General features: G+C 50.1%; 1 protein-coding gene across 1 annotated transcript in view; it reads right to left on the bottom strand.

Moving 5' to 3' along the window:
- The window catches only part of LOC142910693 (ADP-ribosylation factor-like protein 2-binding protein), a 253,921-nt gene that overhangs the window by 111,569 nt on the left and 119,313 nt on the right, over positions 1-23,039 (bottom strand). The window lies entirely within an intron of this gene.

The raw sequence follows: 23,039 nt of genomic DNA, 5'->3' as shown, positions 1-23,039 counted from the left end.
TCTGTGTGAGTCTATGGGTCTCTGTGTGAGTCTATGGGTCTCTGTGTGAGTCTATGTGTCTCTGTGTGAGTCTATGGGTCTCTGTGTGAGTCTATGTGTCTCTGTGTGAATCTGTGGGTCTCTGCGTGAGTCTATGGGTCTCTGCTGTGAGTCTATGGGTCTCTGCTGTGTGAGTCTATGGGTCTCTGTGCGAGTCTGTGGGTCTCTGTGCGAGTCTATGGGTCTCTGTGTGAGTCTATGGGTCTATGCGTGAGTCTATGGGTCCATGTGTGAGTCTATGGGTCTCTGTGTGAGTCTATGGGTCTCTGGGTGAATCTGTGGGTCTCTGTGTGAGTCTATGTGTCTCTGCGTGAATCTATGGGTCTCTGTGTGAGTCTATGGGTCTCTGTGTGAGTCTATGGGTCTCTGTGTGAGTCTGTGGGTCTCTGTGTGAGTCTATGGATCTCTGTGTGAGTCTGTGGGTCTCTGTGTAAGTCTATGGGTCTCTGTGTGAGTCTATGGGTCTCTGTGTGAGTTTATGGGTCTGTGAGTCTATGGGTCTATGTGTGAGTCTGTGGATCTCTGTGCGAGTCTGTGGGTCTCTGTGTGAGTCTGTGGGTCTCTGTGTGAGTCTATGGGTCTCTGTGTAAGTCTGTGGGTCTCTGTGTGAGTCTATGGGTCTCTGTGTGAGTTTATGGGTCTCTATGTTAGTCTATGGGTCTATGTGTGAGTCTGTGGATCTCTGTGCGAGTCTATGGGTCTCTGTGTGAGTCTGTGGGTCTCTGTGTGAGTCTATGGGTCTCTGTGTGAGTCTATGGGTCTCTGTGTGAGTCTATGGGTATCTGTGTGAGTCTATGTGTCTCTGTGTGAGTCTATGAGTCTCTGTGTGAGTCTATGTGTCTCTGTGTGAGTCCATGGGTCTCTGTGTGAGTATATGGGTTTCTGTGTGAGTCTATGGGTCTCTGTGTGGGTCTATGGGTCTCTGTGTGAGTCTGTGGATCTCTGTGCGAGTCTGTGGGTCTCTGTGTGAGTCTGTGGGTCTCTGTGTGAGTCTGTGGGTCTCTGCGTGAGTCTGTGGGTCTCTGTGTGAGTCTATGGGTCTCTGTGTGAGTCTATGGGTCTCTGTGTGAGTCTATGGGTCTCTGTGTGAGTCTATGTGTCTCTGTGTGAGTCTATGGGTCTCTGTGTGAGTCTATGTGTCTCTGTGTGAGTCTATGGGTCTCTGTGTGAGTCTGTGGGTCTCTGTGTGAGTCTATGGGTCTCTGCCTGAGTCTGTGGGTCTCTGTGTGAGTCTATGTGTCTCTGCGTGAATCTATGGGTCTCTGTGTGAGTCTATGGGTCTCTGTGTGAGTCTATGGGTCTCTGTGTGAGTCTATGGGTCTCTGTGTGAGTCTATGGGTCTCTGTGTGAGTTTATGGGTCTCTGTGTGAGTCTATGGGTCTATGTGTGAGTCTGTGGATCTCTGTGTGAGTCTATGGGTCGCTTTATGAGTCTATGGGTCTCTGTGTGAGTCTGTGGGTCTCTGTGTGAGTCTATGGGTCTCTGTGTGAGTCTATGGGGCTCTGTGTGAGTCTATGGGTCTCTGTGTGAGTCTATGGGCCTCTGTGTGAGTCTATCGGTCTCTGTGTGAGTTTATGGGTCTCTGTGTGAGTCTATGGGTCTCTGTGTGAGTCTATGTGTCTCTGTGTGAGTCCATGGGTCTCTGTGTGAGTCTATGGGTCTCTGTGTGAGTCTATGGGTCTCTGTGTGAGTCTATGGGTCTCTGTGTGAGTCTGTGGGTCTCTGTGTGAGTCTATGTGTCTCTGTGTGAGTCTATGGGTCTCTGTGTGAGTTTATGGGTCTCTATGTTAGTCTATGGGTCTATGTGTGAGTCTGTGGATCTCTGTGCGAGTCTATGGGTCTCTGTGTGAGTCTGTGGGTCTCTGTGTGAGTCTATGGGTCTCTGTGTGAGTCTATGGGTCTCTGTGTGAGTCTATGGGTATCTGTGTGAGTCTATGTGTCTCTGTGTGAGTCTATGAGTCTCTGTGTGAGTCTATGTGTCTCTGTGTGAGTCCATGGGTCTCTGTGTGAGTATATGGGTTTCTGTGTGAGTCTATGGGTCTCTGTGTGGGTCTATGGGTCTCTGTGTGAGTCTGTGGATCTCTGTGCGAGTCTGTGGGTCTCTGTGTGAGTCTGTGGGTCTCTGTGTGAGTCTGTGGGTCTCTGCGTGAGTCTGTGGGTCTCTGTGTGAGTCTATGGGTCTCTGTGTGAGTCTATGGGTCTCTGTGTGAGTCTATGGGTCTCTGTGTGAGTCTATGTGTCTCTGTGTGAGTCTATGGGTCTATGCGTGAGTCTATGGGTCTCTGTGTGAGTCTATGTGTCTCTGTGTGAATCTGTGGGTCTCTGCGTGAGTCTATGGGTCTCTGCTGTGAGTCTATGGGTCTCTGCTGTGTGAGTCTATGGGTCTCTGTGCGAGTCTGTGGGTCTCTGTGCGAGTCTATGGGTCTCTGTGTGAGTCTATGGGTCTATGCGTGAGTCTATGGGTCCATGTGTGAGTCTATGGGTCTCTGTGTGAGTCTATGGGTCTCTGGGTGAGTCTGTGGGTCTCTGTGTGAGTCTATGTGTCTCTGCGTGAATCTATGGGTCTCTGTGTGAGTCTATGGGTCTCTGTGTGAGTCTATGGGTCTCTGTGTGAGTCTGTGGGTCTCTGTGTGAGTCTATGGATCTCTGTGTGAGTCTGTGGGTCTCTGTGTAAGTCTATGGGTCTCTGTGTGAGTCTATGGGTCTCTGTGTGAGTTTATGGGTCTGTGAGTCTATGGGTCTATGTGTGAGTCTGTGGATCTCTGTGCGAGTCTGTGGGTCTCTGTGTGAGTCTGTGGGTCTCTGTGTGAGTCTATGGGTCTCTGTGTAAGTCTGTGGGTCTCTGTGTGAGTCTATGGGTCTCTGTGTGAGTCTATGTGTCTCTGTGTGAGTCTATGGGTCTCTGTGTGAGTTTATGGGTCTCTATGTTAGTCTATGGGTCTATGTGTGAGTCTGTGGATCTCTGTGCGAGTCTATGGGTCTCTGTGTGAGTCTGTGGGTCTCTGTGTGAGTCTATGGGTCTCTGTGTGAGTCTATGGGTCTCTGTGTGAGTCTATGGGTATCTGTGTGAGTCTATGTGTCTCTGTGTGAGTCTATGAGTCTCTGTGTGAGTCTATGTGTCTCTGTGTGAGTCCATGGGTCTCTGTGTGAGTATATGGGTTTCTGTGTGAGTCTATGGGTCTCTGTGTGGGTCTATGGGTCTCTGTGTGAGTCTGTGGATCTCTGTGCGAGTCTGTGGGTCTCTGTGTGAGTCTGTGGGTCTCTGTGTGAGTCTGTGGGTCTCTGCGTGAGTCTGTGGGTCTCTGTGTGAGTCTATGGGTCTCTGTGTGAGTCTATGGGTCTCTGTGTGAGTCTATGGGTCTCTGTGTGAGTCTATGTGTCTCTGTGTGAGTCTATGGGTCTCTGTGTGAGTCTATGTGTCTCTGTGTGAGTCTATGGGTCTCTGTGTGAGTCTGTGGGTCTCTGTGTGAGTCTATGGGTCTCTGCCTGAGTCTGTGGGTCTCTGTGTGAGTCTATGTGTCTCTGCGTGAATCTATGGGTCTCTGTGTGAGTCTATGGGTCTCTGTGTGAGTCTATGGGTCTCTGTGTGAGTCTATGGGTCTCTGTGTGAGTCTATGGGTCTCTGTGTGAGTTTATGGGTCTCTGTGTGAGTCTATGGGTCTATGTGTGAGTCTGTGGATCTCTGTGTGAGTCTATGGGTCGCTTTATGAGTCTATGGGTCTCTGTGTGAGTCTGTGGGTCTCTGTGTGAGTCTATGGGTCTCTGTGTGAGTCTATGGGGCTCTGTGTGAGTCTATGGGTCTCTGTGTGAGTCTATGGGCCTCTGTGTGAGTCTATCGGTCTCTGTGTGAGTTTATGGGTCTCTGTGTGAGTCTATGGGTCTCTGTGTGAGTCTATGTGTCTCTGTGTGAGTCCATGGGTCTCTGTGTGAGTCTATGGGTCTCTGTGTGAGTCTATGGGTCTCTGTGTGAGTCTATGGGTCTCTGTGTGAGTCTGTGGGTCTCTGTGTGAGTCTATGTGTCTCTGTGTGAGTCTATGGGTCTCTGTGTGAGTTTATGGGTCTCTATGTTAGTCTATGGGTCTATGTGTGAGTCTGTGGATCTCTGTGCGAGTCTATGGGTCTCTGTGTGAGTCTGTGGGTCTCTGTGTGAGTCTATGGGTCTCTGTGTGAGTCTATGGGTCTCTGTGTGAGTCTATGGGTATCTGTGTGAGTCTATGTGTCTCTGTGTGAGTCTATGAGTCTCTGTGTGAGTCTATGTGTCTCTGTGTGAGTCCATGGGTCTCTGTGTGAGTATATGGGTTTCTGTGTGAGTCTATGGGTCTCTGTGTGGGTCTATGGGTCTCTGTGTGAGTCTGTGGATCTCTGTGCGAGTCTGTGGGTCTCTGTGTGAGTCTGTGGGTCTCTGTGTGAGTCTGTGGGTCTCTGCGTGAGTCTGTGGGTCTCTGTGTGAGTCTATGGGTCTCTGTGTGAGTCTATGGGTCTCTGTGTGAGTCTATGGGTCTCTGTGTGAGTCTATGTGTCTCTGTGTGAGTCTATGGGTCTCTGTGTGAGTCTATGTGTCTCTGTGTGAGTCTATGGGTCTCTGTGTGAGTCTGTGGGTCTCTGTGTGAGTCTATGGGTCTCTGCCTGAGTCTGTGGGTCTCTGTGTGAGTCTATGTGTCTCTGCGTGAATCTATGGGTCTCTGTGTGAGTCTATGGGTCTCTGTGTGAGTCTATGGGTCTCTGTGTGAGTCTATGGGTCTCTGTGTGAGTCTATGGGTCTCTGTGTGAGTTTATGGGTCTCTGTGTGAGTCTATGGGTCTATGTGTGAGTCTGTGGATCTCTGTGTGAGTCTATGGGTCGCTTTATGAGTCTATGGGTCTCTGTGTGAGTCTGTGGGTCTCTGTGTGAGTCTATGGGTCTCTGTGTGAGTCTATGGGGCTCTGTGTGAGTCTATGGGTCTCTGTGTGAGTCTATGGGTCTCTGTGTGAGTCTATGGGTCTCTGTGTGAGTTTATGGGTCTCTGTGTGAGTCTATGGGTCTCTGTGTGAGTCTATGTGTCTCTGTGTGAGTCCATGGGTCTCTGTGTGAGTCTATGGGTCTCTGTGTGAGTCTATGGGTCTCTGTGTGAGTCTATGGGTCTCTGTGTGAGTCTGTGGGTCTCTGTGTGAGTCTGTGGGTCTCTTTGTGAGTGTATGGGTCTCTGCGTGAGTCTGTGAGTCTCTGTGTGAGTCTATGGGTCTCTGTGTGAGTCTATGGGTCTCTGTGTGAGTCTATGGGTCTCTGTGTGAGTCTATGTGTCTCTGTGTGAGTCTATGGGTCTCTGTGTGAGTCTATGTGTCTCTGTGTGAATCTGTGGGTCTCTGCGTGAGTCTATGGGTCTCTGCTGTGAGTCTATGGGTCTCTGCTGTGGGAGTCTATGGGTCTCTGTGCGAGTCTGTGGGTCTCTGTGCGAGTCTGTGGGTCTCTGTGTGAGTCTATGGGTCTCTGCGTGAGTCTATGGGTCTCTGCTGTGTGAGTCTATGGGTCTCTATGCGAGTCTGTGGGTCTCTGTGTGAGTCTATGGGTCTCTATGTGAGTCTATGGGTCTCTGTGTGAGTCAAGGGGGTCTCTGTGTGAGTCTGTGGGTCTCTGTGTGAGTCTGTGGGTCTCTGTGTGAGTCTGTGGGTCTCTGTGTGAGTCTATGGGTCTCTGTGTGAGTCTGTGGGTCTCTGTGTAAGTCTATGGGTCTCTGTGTGTGTCTATGGGTCTCTGTGTGAGTTTATGGGTCTCTGTGTGAGTCTATGGGTCTATGTGTGAGTCTGTGGATCTCTGTGCGAGTCTGTGGGTGTCTGTGTGAGTCTGTGGGTCTCTGTGTGAGTCTATGGGTCTCTGTGTGAGTCTGTGGGTCTCTGTGTGAGTCTATGGGTCTCTGTGTGAGTCTATGTGTCTCTGTGTGAGTCTATGGGTCTCTGTGTGAGTCTATATGTCTCTGTGTGAGTCTATGGGTCTCTGTGTGAGTCTATGTGTCTCTGTGTGAGTCTATGGGTCTCTGTGTGAGTCTATGTGTCTCTGTGTGAGTCTATGGGTCTCTGTGTGAGTCTATGGGTCTCTGTGTGAATCTATGGTTCTCTGTGTGAGTTTATGGGTCTCTGTGTTAGTCTATGGGTCTCTGTGTGAGTCTGTGGATCTCTGTGCGAGTCTGTGGGTCTCTGTGTAAGTCTGTGGGTCTCTGTGTGAGTCTATGGGTCTCTGTGTGAGTCTGTGGGTCTCTGTGTGAGTCTATGAGTCTCTGTGTGAGTCTATGTGTCTCTGTGTGAGTCTATGGGACTCTGTGTGAGTCTATGTGTCTCTGTGTGAGTCTATGGGTCTCTGTGTGAGTCTGTGGGTCTCTGTGTGAGTCTATGGGTCTCTGTGTGAGTCTGTGGGTCTCTGTGTGAGTATGTGGGTCTCTGTGTGAGTGTATGGGTCTCTGCGTGAGTCTGTGAGTCTCTGTGTGAGTCTATGGGTCTCTGTGTGAGTCTATGGGTCTCTGTGTGAGTCTATGGGTCTCTGTGTGAGTCTATGGGTCTCTGTGTGAGTCTATGGGTCTCTGTGTGAGTCTGTGGGTCTCTGTGTGAGTCTGTGGGTCTCTGTGTGAGTGTATGGGTCTCTGTGTGAGTCTGTGAGTCTCTGTGTGAGTCTATGGGTCTCTGTGTGAGTCTATGGGGCTCTGTGTGAGTCTATGGGTCTCTGTGTGAGTCTATGTGTCTCTGTGTGAGTCTATGGGTCTCTGTGTGAGTCTATGTGTCTCTGTGTGAATCTGTGGGTCTCTGCGTGAGTCTATGGGTCTCTGCTGTGAGTCTATGGGTCTCTGCTGTGTGAGTCTATGGGTCTCTGTGCGAGTCTGTGGGTCTCTGTGCGAGTCTGTGGGTCTCTGTGTGAGTCTATGGGTCTCTGCGTGAGTCTATGGGTCTCTGCTGTGTGAGTCTATGGGTCTCTATGCGAGTCTGTGGGTCTCTGTGCGAGTGTGTGGGTCTCTGTGTGAGTCTATGGGTCTCTATGTGAGTCTATGGGTCTCTGTGTGAGTCAAGGGGGTCTCTGTGTGAGTCTGTGGGTCTCTGTGTGAGTCTGTGGGTCTCTGTGTGAGTCTGTAAGTCTCTGTGTGAGTCTATGGGTCTCTGTGTGAGTTTATGGGTCTCTGTGTGAGTCTATGGGTCTATGTGTGAGTCTGTGGATCTCTGTGCGAGTCTGTGGGTGTCTGTGTGAGTCTGTGGGTCTCTGTGTGAGTCTATGGGTCTCTGTGTGAGTCTGTGGGTCTCTGTGTGAGTCTATGGGTCTCTGTGTGAGTCTATGTGTCTCTGTGTGAGTCTATGGGTCTCTGTGTGAGTCTATGTGTCTCTGTGTGAGTCTATGGGTCTCTGTGTGAGTCTATGTGTCTCTGTGTGAGTCTATGGGTCTCTGTGTGAGTCTATGTGTCTCTGTGTGAGTCTATGGGTCTCTGTGTGAGTCTATGGGTCTCTGTGTGAATCTATGGGTCTCTGTGTGAGTTTATGGGTCTCTGTGTTAGTCTATGGGTCTCTGTGTGAGTCTGTGGATCTCTGTGCGAGTCTGTGGGTCTCTGTATGAGTCTGTGGGTCTCTGTGTGAGTCTATGGCTCTCTGTGTGAGTCTGTGGGTCTCTGTGTGAGTCTATGAGTCTCTGTGTGAGTCTATGTGTCTCTGTGTGAGTCTATGGGACTCTGTGTGAGTCTATGTGTCTCTGTGTGAGTCTATGGGTCTCTGTGTGAGTCTTTGGGTCTCTGTGTGAGTCTATTGGTCTCTGTGTGAGTCTGTGGGTCTCTGTGTGAGTCTATGTGTCTCTGCGTGAATCTATGGGTCTCTGTGTGAGTCTATGGGTCTCTGTGTGAGTCTATGGGTCTCTGTGTGAGTCTATGGGTCTCTGTGTGAGTCTATGGGTCTCTGTGTGAGTTTATGGGTCTCTGTGTGAGTCTATGGGTCTATGTGTGAGTCTGTGGATCTCTGTGTGAGTCTATGGGTCGCTTTGTGAGTCTATGGGTCTCTGTGTGAGTCTATGGGTCTCTGTGTGAGTCTATGGGTCTCTGTGTGAGTCTATGGGTCTCTGTGTGAGTCTGTGGGTCTCTGTGTAAGTCTATGGGTCTCTGTGTGAGTCTATGGGTCTCTGTGTGAGTTTATGGGTCTCTGCTGTGTGAGTCTATGGGTCTCTGTGCGAGTCTGTGGGTCTCTGTGCGAGTCTGTGGGTCTCTGTGTGAGTCTATGGGTCTCTGCGTGAGTCTATGGGTCTCTGCTGTGTGAGTCTATGGGTCTCTATGCGAGTCTGTGGGTCTCTGTGCGAGTCTGTGGGTCTCTGTTTGAGTCTATGGGTCTCTATGTGAGTCTATGGGTCTCTGTGTGAGTCAAGGGGGTCTCTGTGTGAGTCTGTGGGTCTCTGTGTGAGTCTGTGGGTCTCTGTGTGAGTCTGTGGGTCTCTGTGTGAGTCTATGGGTCTCTGTGTGAGTTTATGGGTCTCTGTGTGAGTCTATGGGTCTATGTGTGAGTCTGTGGATCTCTGTGCGAGTCTGTGGGTGTCTGTGTGAGTCTGTGGGTCTCTGTGTGAGTCTATGGGTCTCTGTGTGAGTCTGTGGGTCTCTGTGTGAGTCTATGGGTCTCTGTGTGAGTCTATGTGTCTCTGTGTGAGTCTATGGGTCTCTGTGTGAGTCTATGTGTCTCTGTGTGAGTCTATGGGTCTCTGTGTGAGTCTATGTGTCTCTGTGTGAGTCTATGGGTCTCTGTGTGAGTCTATGTGTCTCTGTGTGAGTCTATGGGTCTCTGTGTGAGTCTATGGGTCTCTGTGTGAATCTATGGGTCTCTGTGTGAGTTTATGGGTCTCTGTGTTAGTCTATGGGTCTCTGTGTGAGTCTGTGGATCTCTGTGCGAGTCTGTGGGTCTCTGTATGAGTCTGTGGGTCTCTGTGTGAGTCTATGGCTCTCTGTGTGAGTCTGTGGGTCTCTGTGTGAGTCTATGAGTCTCTGTGTGAGTCTATGTGTCTCTGTGTGAGTCTATGGGACTCTGTGTGAGTCTATGTGTCTCTGTGTGAGTCTATGGGTCTCTGTGTGAGTCTTTGGGTCTCTGTGTGAGTCTATTGGTCTCTGTGTGAGTCTGTGGGTCTCTGTGTGAGTCTATGGGTCTCTGTGTGAGTCTATGGGTCTCTGTGTGAGTCTATGGGTCTCTGTGTGAGTCTATGGGTCTCTGTGTGAGTTTATGGGTCTCTGTGTGAGTCTATGGGTCTATGTGTGAGTCTGTGGATCTCTGTGTGAGTCTATGGGTCGCTTTGTGAGTCTATGGGTCTCTGTGCGAGTCTGTGGGTCTCTGTGTGAGTCTATGGGTCTCTGTGTGAGTCTATGGGTCTCTGTGTGAGTCTATGGGTCTCTGTGTGAGTCTATGGGTCTCTGTGTGAGTCTATGGGTCTCTGTGTGAGTCTATGGGTCTCTGTGTGAGTCTGTGGGTCTCTGTGTAAGTCTATGGGTCTCTGTGTGAGTCTATGGGTCTCTGTGTGAGTTTATGGGTCTGTAAGTCTATGGGTCTATTTGTGAGTCTGTGGATCTCTGTGCGAGTCTGTGGGTCTCTGTGTGAGTCTGTGGGTCTCTGTGTGAGTCTATGGGTCTCTGTGTGAGTCTGAGGGTCTCTGTGTGAGTCTATGGGTCTCTGTGTGAGTCTATGTGTCTCTGTGTGAGTCTATGGGTCTCTGTGTGAGTTTATGGGTCTCTGTGTTAGTCTGTGGGTCTATGTGTGAGTCTGTGGATCTCTGTGCGAGTCTATGGGGCTCTGTGTGAGTCTGTGGGTCTCTGTGTGAGTCTATGGGTCTCTGTGTGAGTCTATGGGTCTCTGTGTGAGTCTATGGGTCTCTGTGTGAGTCTATGTGTCTCTGTGTGAGTCCATGGGTCTCTGTGTGAGTCTATGGGTTTCTGTGTGAGTCTATGGGTCTCTGTGTGAGTCTATGGGTCTCTGTGTGAGTCTATGGGTCTCTGTATGTGATTCTATGGGTCTCTGTGTCAGTCAACGGGGTCTCTGTGTGAGTGTGTGGGTCTCTGTGTGAGTCTGTGGGTCTCTGTGTGAGTCTGTGGGTCTCTGTGTGAGTCTATGGGTCTCTGTGTGAGTTTATGGGTCTCTGTGTTAGTCTGTGGGTCTATGTGTGAGTCTGTGGATCTCTGTGCGAGTCTATGGGGCTCTGCGTGAGTCTGTGGGTCTCTGTGTGAGTCTATGGGTCTCTGTGTGAGTCTATGGGTCTCTGTGTGAGTCTATGGGTCTCTGTGTGATTCTATGTGTCTCTGTGTGAGTCCATGGGTCTCTGTGTGAGTCTATGGGTTTCTGTGTGAGTCTATGGGTCTCTGTGTGAGTCTATGGGTCTCTGAGTGAGTCTATGGGTCTCTGTGTGAGTCTATGGGTCTCTGTGTTAGTCTATGTGTCTCTGTGTGAGTCTATGAGTCTCTGTGTGAGTCTATGTGTCTCTGTGTGAGTCCATGGGTCTCTGTGTGAGTCTATGGGTTTCTGTGTGAGTCTATGGGTCTCTGTGTGAGTTTATGGGTCTCTGTGTGAGTCTGTGGGTCTCTGTGTGAGTCTGTGGGTCTCTGTTTGAGTCTATGGGTCTCTGTGTGAGTCTATGGGTCTCTGTGTGAGTCTATGTGTCTCTGTGTGAGTCTATGTGTCTCTGTGTGAGTCTATGGGTCTCTGTGTGAGTCTATGGGTCTCTGTGTGAGTCTATGTGTCTCTGTGTGAGTCTGTGGGTCTCTGTGTGAGTCTATGGGTCTCTGTGTGAGTCTAAGGGTCTCTGTGTGAGTCTATGGGTCTCTGAGTGAGTCTATGGGTCTCTATGTGAGTCTATGGGTCTCTGCGTGAGTGTATGGGGCTCGGAGTGAGTCTATTGGTCTCTGTGTGAGTCTATGGGTCTCTGTGTGAGTCTATGTGTCTCTGTGTGACTCTATGGGTCTCTGTGTGAGTCTATGGGTCTCTGTGTGAGTCTATGGGTCTCTGTGTGAGTCTATGGGTCTCTGTGTGAGTCTATGGGTCTCTGTGTGAGACTGTGGATCTCTGTGCGAGTCTGTGGGTCTCTGTGTGAGTCTGTGGGTCTCTGTGTGAGTCTGTGGGTCTCTGTGTGAGTGTATGGGTCTCTGCTTGAGTCTGTGGGTCTCTGTGTGAGTCTGTGGGTCTCTGTGTAAGTCTATGGGTCTCTGTGTGAGTCTATGGGTCTCTGTGTGAGTTTATGGGTCTGTGAGTCTATGGGTCTATGTGTGAGTCTGTGGATCTCTGTGCGAGTCTGTGGGTCTCTGTGTGAGTCTGTGGGTCTCTGTGTGAGTCTATGGGTCTCTGTGTGAGTCTGTGGGTCTCTGTGTGAGTCTATGGGTCTCTGTGTGAGTCTATGTGTCTCTGTGTGAGTCTATGGGTCTCTGTGTGAGTTTATGGGTCTCTGTGTTAGTCTGTGGGTCTATGTGTGAGTCTGTGGATCTCTGTGCGAGTCTATGGGTCTCTGTGTGAGTCTGTGGGTCTCTGTGTGAGTCTATGGGTCTCTGTGTGAGTCTATGGGTCTCTGTGTGAGTCTATGGGTCTCTGTGTGAGTCTATGTGTCTCTGTGTGAGTCTATGAGTCTCTGTGTGAGTCTATGTGTCTCTGTGTGAGTCCATGGGTCTCTGTGTGAGTCTATGGGTTTCTGTGTGAGTCTATGGGTCTCTGTGTGAGTCTATGGGTCTCTGTGTGAGTCTGTGGGTCTCTGTGTGAGTCTGTGGGTCTCTGTTTGAGTCTATGGGTCTCTGTGTGAGTCTATGGGTCTCTGTGTGAGTCTATGTGTCTCTGTGTGAGTCTATGTGTCTCTGTGTGAGTCTATGGGTCTCTGTGTGAGTCTATGGGTCTCTGTGTGAGTCTATGTGTCTCTGTGTGAGTCTGTGGGTCTCTGTGTGAGTCTATGGGTCTCTGTGTGAGTCTAAGGGTCTCTGTGTGAGTCTATGGGTCTCTGAGTGAGTCTATGGGTCTCTATGTGAGTCTATGGGTCTCTGCGTGAGTGTATGGGTCTCTGAGTGAGTCTATTGGTCTCTGTGTGAGTCTATGGGTCTCTGTGTGAGTCTATGTGTCTCTGTGTGACTCTATGGGTCTCTGTGTGAGTCTATGGGTCTCTGTGTGAGTCTATGGGTCTCTGTGTGAGTCTATGGGTCTCTGTGTGAGTCTATGGGTCTCTGTGTGAGACTGTGGATCTCTGTGCGAGTCTGTGGGTCTCTGTGTAAGTCTGTGGGTCTCTGTGTGAGTCTGTGGGTCTCTGTGTGAGTCTATGTGTCTCTGCGTGAATCTATGGGTCTCTGTGTGAGTCTATGGGTCTCTGTGTGAGTCTATGGGTCTCTGTGTGAGTCTATGGGTCTCTGTGTGAGTCTATGGGTCTCTGTGTGAGTTTATGGGTCTCTGTGTGAGTCTATGGGTCTATGTGTGAGTCTGTGGATCTCTGTGTGAGTTTATGGGTCGCTTTGTGAGTCTATGGGTCGCTGTGTGAGTCTGTGGGTCTCTGTGTGAGTCTATGGGTCTCTGTGTGAGTCTATGGGTCTCTGTGTGAGTCTATGGGTCTCTGTGTGAGTCTATGGGTCTCTGTGTGAGTCTGTGGGTCTCTGTGTAAGTCTATGGGTCTCTGTGTGAGTCTATGGGTCTCTGTGTGAGTTTATGGGTCTGTGAGTCTATGGGTCTATGTGTGAGTCTGTGGATCTCTGTGCGAGTCTGTGGGTCTCTGTGTGAGTCTGTGGGTCTCTGTGTGAGTCTATGGGTCTCTGTGTGAGTCTATGGGTCTCTGTGTGAGTCTATGGGTCTCTGTGTGAGTCTATGTGTCTCTGTGTGAGTCTATGAGTCTCTGTGTGAGTCTATGTGTCTCTGTGTGAGTCCATGGGTCTCTGTGTGAGTCTATGGGTTTCTGTGTGAGTCTATGGGTCTCTGTGTGAGTCTATGGGTCTCTGTGTGAGTCTGTGGGTCTCTGTGTGAGTCTGTGGGTCTCTGTTTGAGTCAATGGGTCTCTGTGTGAGTCTATGGGTCTCTGTGTGAGTCTATGTGTCTCTGTGTGAGTCTATGTGTCTCTGTGTGAGTCTATGGGTCTCTGTGTGAGTCTATGGGTCTCTGTGTGAGTCTATGTGTCTCTGTGTGAGTCTGTGGGTCTCTGTGTGAGTCTATGGGTCTCTGTGTGAGTCTAAGGGTCTCTGTGTGAGTCTATGGGTCTCTGAGTGAGTCTATGGGTCTCTATGTGAGTCTATGGGTCTCTGCGTGAGTGTATGGGGCTCTGAGTGAGTCTATGGGTCTCTGTGTGAGTCTGTGGGTCTCTGTGTAAGTCTATGGGTCTCTGTGTGAGTCTATGGGTCTCTGTGTGAGTTTATGGGTCTGTGAGTCTATGGGTCTATGTGTGAGTCTGTGGATCTCTGTGCGAGTCTGTGGGTCTCTGTGTGAGTCTGTGGGTCTCTGTGTGAGTCTATGGGTCTCTGTGTGAGTCTATGGGTCTCTGTGTGAGTCTATGGGTCTCTGTGTGAGTCTATGTGTCTCTGTGTGAGTCTATGAGTCTCTGTGTGAGTCTATGTGTCTCTGTGTGAGTCCATGGGTCTCTGTGTGAGTCTATGGGTTTCTGTGTGAGTCTATGGGTCTCTGTGTGAGTCTATGGGTCTCTGTGTGAGTCTGTGGGTCTCTGTGTGAGTCTGTGGGTCTCTGTTTGAGTCAATGGGTCTCTGTGTGAGTCTATGGGTCTCTGTGTGAGTCTATGTGTCTCTGTGTGAGTCTATGTGTCTCTGTGTGAGTCTATGGGTCTCTGTGTGAGTCTATGGGTCTCTGTGTGAGTCTATGTGTCTCTGTGTGAGTCTGTGGGTCTCTGTGTGAGTCTATGGGTCTCTGTGTGAGTCTAAGGGTCTCTGTGTGAGTCTATGGGTCTCTGAGTGAGTCTATGGGTCTCTATGTGAGTCTATAGGTCTCTGCGTGAGTGTATGGGGCTCTGAGTGAGTCTATTGGTCTCTGTGTGAGTCTATGGGTCTCTGTGTGAGTCTATGTGTCTCTGTGTGACTCTATGGGTCTCTGTGTGAGTCTATGGGTCTCTGTGTGAGTCTATGGGTCTCTGTGTGAGTCTATGGGTCTCTGTGTGAGACTGTGGATCTCTGTGCGAGTCTGTGGGTCTCTGTGTGAGTCTGTGGGTCTCTGTGTGAGTCTGTGGGTCTCTGTGTGAGTGTATGGGTCTCTGCGTGAGTCTGTGGGTCTCTGTGTGAGTCTGTGGGTCTCTGTGTAAGTCTATGGGTCTCTGTGTGAGTCTATGGGTCTCTGTGTGAGTTTATGGGTCTGTGAGTCTATGGGTCTATGTGTGAGTCTGTGGATCTCTGTGCGAGTCTGTGGGTCTCTGTGTGAGTCTGTGGGTCTCTGTGTGAGTCTATGGGTCTCTGTGTGAGTCTGTGGGTCTCTGTGTGAGTCTATGGGTCTCTGTGTGAGTCTATGTGTCTCTGTGTGAGTCTATGGGTCTCTGTGTGAGTTTATGGGTCTCTGTGTTAGTCTGTGGGTCTATGTGTGAGTCTGTGGATCTCTGTGCGAGTCTATGGGTCTCTGTGTGAGTATGTGGGTCTCTGTGTGAGTCTATGGGTCTCTGTGTGAGTCTATGGGTCTCTGTGTGAGTCTATGGGTCTCTGTGTGAGTCTATGTGTCTCTGTGTGAGTCTATGAGTCTCTGTGTGAGTCTATGTGTCTCTGTGTGAGTCCATGGGTCTCTGTGTGAGTCTATGGGTTTCTGTGTGAGTCTATGGGTCTCTGTGTGAGTCTATGGGTCTCTGTGTGAGTCTGTGGGTCTCTGTGTGAGTCTGTGGGTCTCTGTTTGAGTCTATGGGTCTCTGTGTGAGTCTATGGGTCTCTGTGTGAGTCTATGTGTCTCTGTGTGAGTCTATGTGTCTCTGTGTGAGTCTATGGGTCTCTGTGTGAGTCTATGGGTCTCTGTGTGAGTCTATGTGTCTCTGTGTGAGTCTGTGGGTCTCTGTGTGAGTCTATGGGTCTCTGTGTGAGTCTAAGGGTCTCTGTGTGAGTCTATGGGTCTCTGAGTGAGTCTATGGGTCTCTATGTGAGTCTATGGGTCTCTGCGTGAGTGTATGGGTCTCTGAGTGAGTCTATTGGTCTCTGTGTGAGTCTATGGGTCTCTGTGTGAGTCTATGTGTCTCTGTGTGACTCTATGGGTCTCTGTGTGAGTCTATGGGTCTCTGTGTGAGTCTATGGGTCTCTGTGTGAGTCTATGGGTCTCTGTGTGAGTCTATGGGTCTCTGTGTGAGACTGTGGATCTCTGTGCGAGTCTGTGGGTCTCTGTGTGAGTCTGTGGGTCTCTGTGTGAGTCTGTGGGTCTCTGTGCGAGTCTGTGGGTCTCTGTATGAGTCTGTGGGTCTCTGTGTGAGTCTATGGCTCTCTGTGTGAGTCTGTGGGTCTCTGTGTGAGTCTATGAGTCTCTGTGTGAGTCTATGTGTCTCTGTGTGAGTCTATGGGACTCTGTGTGAGTCTATGTGTCTCTGTGTGAGTCTATGGGTCTCTGTGTGAGTCTTTGGGTCTCTGTGTGAGTCTATTGGTCTCTGTGTGAGTCTGTGGGTCTCTGTGTGAGTCTATGTGTCTCTGCGTGAATCTATGGGTCTCTGTGTGAGTCTATGGGTCTCTGTGTGAGTCTATGGGTCTCTGTGTGAGTCTATGGGTCTCTGTGTGAGTCTATGGGTCTCTGTGTGAGTTTATGGGTCTCTGTGTGAGTCTATGGGTCTATGTGTGAGTCTGTGGATCTCTGTGTGAGTCTATGGGTCGCTTTGTGAGTCTATGGGTCTCTGTGCGAGTCTGTGGGTCTCTGTGTGAGTCTATGGGTCTCTGTGTGAGTCTATGGGTCTCTGTGTGAGTCTATGGGTCTCTGTGTGAGTCTATGGGTCTCTGTGTGAGTCTATGGGTCTCTGTGTGAGTCTGTGGGTCTCTGTGTAAGTCTATGGGTCTCTGTGTGAGTCTATGGGTCTCTGTGTGAGTTTATGGGTCTCTGCTGTGTGAGTCTATGGGTCTCTGTGCGAGGCTGTGGGTCTCTGTGCGAGTCTGTGGGTCTCTGTGTGAGTCTATGGGTCTCTGCGTGAGTCTATGGGTCTCTGCTGTGTGAGTCTATGGGTCTCTATGCGAGTCTGTGGGTCTCTGTGCGAGTCTGTGGGTCTCTGTGTGAGTCTATGGGTCTCTATGTGAGTCTATGGGTCTCTGTGTGAGTCAAGGGGGTCTCTGTGTGAGTCTGTGGGTCTCTGTGTGAGTCTGTGGGTCTCTGTGTGAGTCTGTGGGTCTCTGTGTGAGTCTATGGGTCTCTGTGTGAGTTTATGGGTCTCTGTGTGAGTCTATGGGTCTATGTGTGAGTCTGTGGATCTCTGTGCGAGTCTGTGGGTGTCTGTGTGAGTCTGTGGGTCTCTGTGTGAGTCTATGGGTCTCTGTGTGAGTCTGTGGGTCTCTGTGTGAGTCTATGGGTCTCTGTGTGAGTCTATGTGTCTCTGTGTGAGTCTATGGGTCTCTGTGTGAGTCTATGTGTCTCTGTGTGAGTCTATGGGTCTCTGTGTGAGTCTATGTGTCTCTGTGTGAGTCTATGGGTCTCTGTGTGAGTCTATGTGTCTCTGTGTGAGTCTATGGGTCTCTGTGTGAGTCTATGGGTCTCTGTGTGAATCTATGGGTCTCTGTGTGAGTTTATGGGTCTCTGTGTTAGTCTATGGGTCTCTGTGTGAGTCTGTGGATCTCTGTGCGAGTCTGTGGGTCTCTGAATGAGTCTGTGGGGCTCTGTGTGAGTCTATGGCTCTCTGTGTGAGTCTGTGGGTCTCTGTGTGAGTCTATGAGTCTCTGTGTGAGTCTATGTGTCTCTGTGTGAGTCTATGGGACTCTGTGTGAGTCTATGTGTCTCTGTGTGAGTCTATGGGTCTCTGTGTGAGTCTTTGGGTCTCTGTGTGAGTCTATTGGTCTCTGTGTGAGTCTGTGGGTCTCTGTGTGAGTCTATGTGTCTCTGCGTGAATCTATGGGTCTCTGTGTGAGTCTATGGGTCTCTGTGTGAGTCTATGGGTCTCTGTGTGAGTCTATGGGTCTCTGTGTGAGTCTATGGGTCTCTGTGTGAGTTTATGGGTCTCTGTGTGAGTCTATGGGTCTATGTGTGAGTCTGTGGATCTCTGTGTGAGTCTATGGGTCGCTTTGTGAGTCTATGGGTCTCTGTGCGAGTCTGTGGGTCTCTGTGTGAGTCTATGGGTCTCTGTGTGAGTCTATGGGTCTCTGTGTGAGTCTATGGGTCTCTGTGTGAGTCTATGGGTCTCTGTGTGAGTCTATGGGTCTCTGTGTGAGTCTATGGGTCTCTGTGTGAGTCTGTGGGTCTCTGTGTAAGTCTATGGGTCTCTGTGTGAGTCTATGGGTCTCTGTGTGAGTTTATGGGTCTGTAAGTCTATGGGTCTATTTGTGAGTCTGTGGATCTCTGTGCGAGTCTGTGGGTCTCTGTGTGAGTCTGTGGGTCTCTGTGTGAGTCTATGGGTCTCTGTGTGAGTCTGAGGGTCTCTGTGTGAGTCTATGGGTCTCTGTGTGAGTCTATGTGTCTCTGTGTGAGTCTATGGGTCTCTGTGTGAGTTTATGGGTCTCTGTGTTAGTCTGTGGGTCTATGTGTGAGTCTGTGGATCTCTGTGCGAGTCTATGGGGCTCTGTGTGAGTCTGTGGGTCTCTGTGTGAGTCTATGGGTCTCTGTGTGAGTCTATGGGTCTCTGTGTGAGTCTATGGGTCTCTGTGTGAGTCTATGTGTCTCTGTGTGAGTCCATGGGTCTCTGTGTGAGTCTATGGGTTTCTGTGTGAGTCTATGGGTCTCTGTGTGAGTCTATGGGTCTCTGTGTGAGTCTATGGGTCTCTGTATGTGATTCTATGGGTCTCTGTGTCAGTCAACGGGGTCTCTGTGTGAGTGTGTGGGTCTCTGTGTGAGTCTGTGGGTCTCTGTGTGAGTCTGTGGGTCTCTGTGTGAGTCTATGGGTCTCTGTGTGAGTTTATGGGTCTCTGTGTTAGTCTGTGGGTCTATGTGTGAGTCTGTGGATCTCTGTGCGAGTCTATGGGGCTCTGTGTGAGTCTGTGGGTCTCTGTGTGAGTCTATGGGTCTCTGTGTGAGTCTATGGGTCTCTGTGTGAGTCTATGGGTCTCTGTGTGATTCTATGTGTCTCTGTGTGAGTCCATGGGTCTCTGTGTGAGTCTATGGGTTTCTGTGTGAGTCTATGGGTCTCTGTGTGAGTCTATGGGTCTCTGTGTGAGTCTATGGGTCTCTATGTGAGTCTATGGGTCTCTGTGTGAGTCAAGGGGGTCTCTGTGTGAGTCTGTGGGTCTCTGTGTGAGTCTGTGGGTCTCTGTGTGAGTCTGTGGGTCTCTGTGTGAGTCTATGGGTCTCTGTGTGAGTTTATGGGTCTCTGTGTGAGTCTATGGGTCTATGTGTGAGTCTGTGGATTTCTGTGCGAGTCTGTGGGTGTCTGTGTGAGTCTGTGGGTCTCTGTGTGAGTCTATGGGTCTCTGTGTGAGTCTGTGGGTCTCTGTGTGAGTCTATGGGTCTCTGTGTGAGTCTATGTCTCTCTGTGTGAGTCTATGGGTCTCTGTGTGAGTCTATGTGTCTCTGTGTGAGTCTATGGGTCTCTGTGTGAGTCTATGGGTCTCTGTGTGAGTCTATGGGTCTCTGTGTGAATCTATGGGTCTCTGTGTGAGTTTATGGGTCTCTGTGTTAGTCTATGGGTCTCTGTGTGAGTCTGTGGATCTCTGTGCGAGTCTGTGGGTCTCTGTATGAGTCTGTGGGTCTCTGTGTGAGTCTATGGCTCTCTGTGTGAGTCTGTGGGTCTCTGTGTGAGTCTATGTGTCTCTGTGTGAGTCTATGGGACTCTGTGTGAGTCTATGTGTCTCTGTGTGAGTCTATGGGTCTCTGTGTGAGTCTTTGGGTCTCTGTGTGAGTCTATGGGTCTCTGTGTGAGTCTGTGGGTCTCTGTGTGAGTCTATGTGTCTCTGCGTGAATCTATGGGTCTCTGTGTGAGTCTATGGGTCTCTGTGTGAGTCTATGGGTCTCTGTGTGAGTCTATGGGTCTCTGTGTGAGTCTATGTGTCTCTGTGTGAGTCTATGGGTCTCTGTGTGAGTTTATGGGTCTCTGTGCTAGTCTGTGGGTCTATGTGTGAGTCTGTGGATCTCTGTGCGAGTCTATGGGTCTCTGTGTGAGTCAGTGGGTCTCTGTGTGAGTCTATGGGTCTCTGTGTGAGTCTATGGGTCTCTGTGTGAGTTTATGGGTCTCTGTGTGAGTCTATGTGTCTCTGTGTGAGTCTATGAGTCTCTGTGTGAGTCTATGTGTCTCTGTGTGAGTCCATGGGTCTCTGTGTGAGTCTATGGGTTTCTGTGTGAGTCTATGGGTCTCTGTGTGAGTTTATGGGTCTCTGTGTGAGTCTGTGGGTCTCTGTGTGAGTCTGTGGGTCTCTGTTTGAGTCTATGGGTCTCTGTGTGAGTCTATGGGTCTCTGTGTGAGTCTATGTGTCTCTGTGTGAGTCTATGTGTCTCTGTGTGAGTCTATGGGTCTCTGTGTGAGTCTATGGGTCTCTGTGTGAGTCTATGTGTCTCTGTGTGAGTCTGTGGGTCTCTGTGTGAGTCTATGGGTCTCTGTGTGAGTCTAAGGGTCTCTGTGTGAGTCTATGGGTCTCTGAGTGAGTCTATGGGTCTCTATGTGAGTCTATGGGTCTCTGCGTGAGTGTATGGGGCTCTGAGTGAGTCTATTGGTCTCTGTGTGAGTCTATGGGTCTCTGTGTGAGTCTATGTGTCTCTGTGTGACTCTATGGGTCTCTGTGTGAGTCTATGGGTCTCTGTGTGAGTCTATGGGTCTCTGTGTGAGTCTATGGGTCTCTGTGTGAGTCTATGGGTCTCTGTGTGAGACTGTGGATCTCTGTGCGAGTCTGTGGGTCTCTGTGTGAGTCTGTGGGTCTCTGTGTGAGTCTGTGGGTCTCTGTGTGAGTGTATGGGTCTCTGCGTGAGTCTGTGGGTCTCTGTGTGAGTCTGTGGGTCTCTGTGTAAGTCTATGGGTCTCTGTGTGAGTCTATGGGTCTCTGTGTGAGTTTATGGGTCTGTGAGTCTATGGGTCTATGTGTGAGTCTGTGGATCTCTGTGCGAGTCTGTGGGTCTCTGTGTGAGTCTGTGGGTCTCTGTGTGAGTCTATGGGTCTCTGTGTGAGTCTGTGGGTCTCTGTGTGAGTCTATGGGTCTCTGTGTGAGTCTATGTGTCTCTGTGTGAGTCTATGGGTCTCTGTGTGAGTTTATGGGTCTCTGTGTTAGTCTGTGGGTCTATGTGTGAGTCTGTGGATCTCTGTGCGAGTCTATGGGTCTCTGTGTGAGTCTGTGGGTCTCTGTGTGAGTCTATGGGTCTCTGTGTGAGTCTATGGGTCTCTGTGTGAGTCTATGGGTCTCTGTGTGAGTCTATGTGTCTCTGTGTGAGTCTATGAGTCTCTGTGTGAGTCTATGTGTCTCTGTGTGAGTCCATGGGTCTCTGTGTGAGTCTATGGGTTTCTGTGTGAGTCTATGGGTCTCTGTGTGAGTCTATGGGTCTCTGTGTGAGTCTGTGGGTCTCTGTGTGAGTCTGTGGGTCTCTGTTTGAGTCTATGGGTCTCTGTGTGAGTCTATGGGTCTCTGTGTGAGTCTATGTGTCTCTGTGTGAGTCTGTGGGTCTCTGTGTGAGTCTATGGGTCTCTGTGTGAGTTTATGGGTCTCTGTGTGAGTCTATGGGTCTATGTGTGAGTCTGTGGATTTCTGTGCGAGTCTGTGGGTGTCTGTGTGAGTCTGTGGGTCTCTGTGTGAGTCTATGGGTCTCTGTGTGAGTCTGTGGGTCTCTGTGTGAGTCTATGGGTCTCTGTGTGAGTCTATGTCTCTCTGTGTGAGTCTATGGGTCTCTGTGTGAGTCTATGTGTCTCTGTGTGAGTCTATGGGTCTCTGTGTGAGTCTATGGGTCTCTGTGTGAGTCTATGGGTCTCTGTGTGAATCTATGGGTCTCTGTGTGAGTTTATGGGTCTCTGTGTTAGTCTATGGGTCTCTGTGTGAGTCTGTGGATCTCTGTGCGAGTCTGTGGGTCTCTGTATGAGTCTGTGGGTCTCTGTGTGAGTCTATGGCTCTCTGTGTGAGTCTGTGGGTCTCTGTGTGAGTCTATGTGTCTCTGTGTGAGTCTATGGGACTCTGTGTGAGTCTATGTGTCTCTGTGTGAGTCTATGGGTCTCTGTGTGAGTCTTTGGGTCTCTGTGTGAGTCTATGGGTCTCTGTGTGAGTCTGTGGGTCTCTGTGTGAGTCTATGTGTCTCTGCGTGAATCTATGGGTCTCTGTGTGAGTCTATGGGTCTCTGTGTGAGTCTATGGGTCTCTGTGTGAGTCTATGGGTCTCTGTGTGAGTCTATGTGTCTCTGTGTGAGTCTATGGGTCTCTGTGTGAGTTTATGGGTCTCTGTGCTAGTCTGTGGGTCTATGTGTGAGTCTGTGGATCTCTGTGCGAGTCTATGGGTCTCTGTGTGAGTCAGTGGGTCTCTGTGTGAGTCTATGGGTCTCTGTGTGAGTCTATGGGTCTCTGTGTGAGTTTATGGGTCTCTGTGTGAGTCTATGTGTCTCTGTGTGAGTCTATGAGTCTCTGTGTGAGTCTATGTGTCTCTGTGTGAGTCCATGGGTCTCTGTGTGAGTCTATGGGTTTCTGTGTGAGTCTATGGGTCTCTGTGTGAGTTTATGGGTCTCTGTGTGAGTCTGTGGGTCTCTGTGTGAGTCTGTGGGTCTCTGTTTGAGTCTATGGGTCTCTGTGTGAGTCTATGGGTCTCTGTGTGAGTCTATGTGTCTCTGTGTGAGTCTATGTGTCTCTGTGTGAGTCTATGGGTCTCTGTGTGAGTCTATGGGTCTCTGTGTGAGTCTATGTGTCTCTGTGTGAGTCTGTGGGTCTCTGTGTGAGTCTATGGGTCTCTGTGTGAGTCTAAGGGTCTCTGTGTGAGTCTATGGGTCTCTGAGTGAGTCTATGGGTCTCTATGTGAGTCTATGGGTCTCTGCGTGAGTGTATGGGGCTCTGAGTGAGTCTATTGGTCTCTGTGTGAGTCTATGGGTCTCTGTGTGAGTCTATGTGTCTCTGTGTGACTCTATGGGTCTCTGTGTGAGTCTATGGGTCTCTGTGTGAGTCTATGGGTCTCTGTGTGAGTCTATGGGTCTCTGTGTGAGTCTATGGGTCTCTGTGTGAGACTGTGGATCTCTGTGCGAGTCTGTGGGTCTCTGTGTGAGTCTGTGGGTCTCTGTGTGAGTCTGTGGGTCTCTGTGTGAGTGTATGGGTCTCTGCGTGAGTCTGTGGGTCTCTGTGTGAGTCTGTGGGTCTCTGTGTAAGTCTATGGGTCTCTGTGTGAGTCTATGGGTCTCTGTGTGAGTTTATGGGTCTGTGAGTCTATGGGTCTATGTGTGAGTCTGTGGATCTCTGTGCGAGTCTGTGGGTCTCTGTGTGAGTCTGTGGGTCTCTGTGTGAGTCTATGGGTCTCTGTGTGAGTCTGTGGGTCTCTGTGTGAGTCTATGGGTCTCTGTGTGAGTCTATGTGTCTCTGTGTGAGTCTATGGGTCTCTGTGTGAGTTTATGGGTCTCTGTGTTAGTCTGTGGGTCTATGTGTGAGTCTGTGGATCTCTGTGCGAGTCTATGGGTCTCTGTGTGAGTCTGTGGGTCTCTGTGTGAGTCTATGGGTCTCTGTGTGAGTCTATGGGTCTCTGTGTGAGTCTATGGGTCTCTGTGTGAGTCTATGTGTCTCTGTGTGAGTCTATGAGTCTCTGTGTGAGTCTATGTGTCTCTGTGTGAGTCCATGGGTCTCTGTGTGAGTCTATGGGTTTCTGTGTGAGTCTATGGGTCTCTGTGTGAGTCTATGGGTCTCTGTGTGAGTCTGTGGGTCTCTGTGTGAGTCTGTGGGTCTCTGTTTGAGTCTATGGGTCTCTGTGTGAGTCTATGGGTCTCTGTGTGAGTCTATGTGTCTCTGTGTGAGTCTATGTGTCTCTGTGTGAGTCTATGGGTCTCTGTGTGAGTCTA

Source organism: Petromyzon marinus, unplaced genomic scaffold (assembly GCF_048934315.1).
Source record: "Petromyzon marinus isolate PM22_M1 ecotype Great Lakes invasive population unplaced genomic scaffold, UKy_Petmar_22M1.pri1.0 PM_G_Scaffold_15, whole genome shotgun sequence".
Taxonomy (NCBI): domain Eukaryota; kingdom Metazoa; phylum Chordata; class Hyperoartia; order Petromyzontiformes; family Petromyzontidae; genus Petromyzon; species Petromyzon marinus.
This window is presented reverse-complemented; position numbering and strand designations above follow the sequence as displayed.